This window comes from Pundamilia nyererei, unplaced genomic scaffold (assembly GCF_000239375.1).
Source record: "Pundamilia nyererei isolate P.nyererei 1_Seehausen unplaced genomic scaffold, PunNye1.0 scaffold00003, whole genome shotgun sequence".
Lineage (NCBI taxonomy): Eukaryota > Metazoa > Chordata > Actinopteri > Cichliformes > Cichlidae > Pundamilia > Pundamilia nyererei.
The window spans coordinates 3680906-3682586 of record NW_005187404.1 but is presented as its reverse complement, the minus strand read 5'-3'; positions in this window follow the sequence as shown (position 1 = coordinate 3682586).

Below are 1681 nucleotides of genomic sequence, written 5' to 3'. Positions count from 1 at the left end.
GAAGGAAAAGAAAAACAGAGGGGAAGAGGGACAGTGAGAAAGGGCACTTAAAAAAGAAAAATCTCCTGGATCACCTGTTGAGAGAAAAAAAGAAAGAAAAAAAAGAGAGAGAGCGCAACATAATAAACACAACACCATCGCTTTAGTCTAGCTAAGTGTAAATAACAGTAAATACTAAATATTGAATGTTGTTGTGCAACACGCAGGACCGACAGCGCACAATGTGCTTTGAGGTAGCAGCCAAGAAAGGTGTAGCTTGTGTCTGTGAACAGTGAACACCCGTGTGCACACCTGTGGGCGCACTTGTGTTCAAAAGGTTTCTCCATGTAACGATCTGCTAGAGGGTGTAGGGAGCCATAGCCCCATCCCCCAGGGCATGAAGCAGGCATGGAGAAGTGTGCTTTTTTTTAAAGTGATTTTTCTACTCTGCTTGAGAACTTAACTCTTCATACAACAGGTCTCTTTCACATAGTCACAAAAATGGGTGAATACAAGCACTTTGTTCTATGTCAAAGCACTTTTCTCTAGCTAACGTTTCTAAAGTCTCCAGTAAATGAATGTAAGCCAGTGTCTGTGTTACCTGTCTAAGCTGACTGGGAATGCAGGGCTGGTTGTAAGTACGTTTGAAGGGCTCCAGGATCTTTTTCTATATCCAAGCACTTTCTATCAAGCATTTACTCGCACACATACTCACTCTGCATCATGTGCATTGGGGCTCAAGAACACACTGGTGTGCAGCCAGTGATTGAACCACCAACATTATTATGAGCAGATCATCCCCAACATGAGCCATAACCAGGAAAGTGTCAGACTGTGTGTGTTACCTGTCTTGGCTGATTGGGAATGCAGGGCTGGCTGTAAATATGTTTGAGGGGCTGCAGGATCTCAGTTCCTCCAAGATTAGCCTCCATCTGCTCAACTTTCTTCAGAGCCTCCTCCATGGTCTGCTGGCTGTACTCCACACTCTTACTGCCATCACATAAACACATGACCAAAACATCCATTCAGATATTAAAGACAGAAGGCCCTTTCTTGGGGTGACCGATATGAGGGAGAGACTCACGGGAAGATGTGTTCATATCCAGACCCAAAACTGTAAATGTTGAAATAGCAGCCCATTGGTAAGCTCTTCAACAGAAGCAGCAGAGTATCCTTAAGAGAACAGGATGGTGAGGGATGGAAAATATGGTGAGCCCACTATGTGAGAGGAACACTATGACAGATTTTCTGACTGTAATAACTTAATACAGATACCCTGGCACTGCTGATGCGAGTTTCCTGCTGCTTGCTGTTTGTGATATGACAGCCCATACTTCCTGATCGATCCATTAAGAACACAAACTCTCCACATGAAGCCATTGAAGACATCACAGACTGGGGGAACTCAGGGTACAGACTCACCATCACCACTGAATCACCCATCAGAGAGCCTGAAAAATAAACAAATTTTAAAAATTACCTAAATTTGCTTTTCATTGTTTGTTCAAAAACTTAAAGAGTATAGATAATAAAATCTGTATTTGCAGACCAACTACTTCACTCATTTCCACTCACCCGGCTCAGCAGAGGCCTGTCCTGCCTCCACCACAGCGGTGGGCTGGTGAGCATCTTTGTAATAAATCAGCAGTTCAACATCTCTGTCAAACTTGTGTCCTGCAGCCAGCTTGACCTGCACACCACA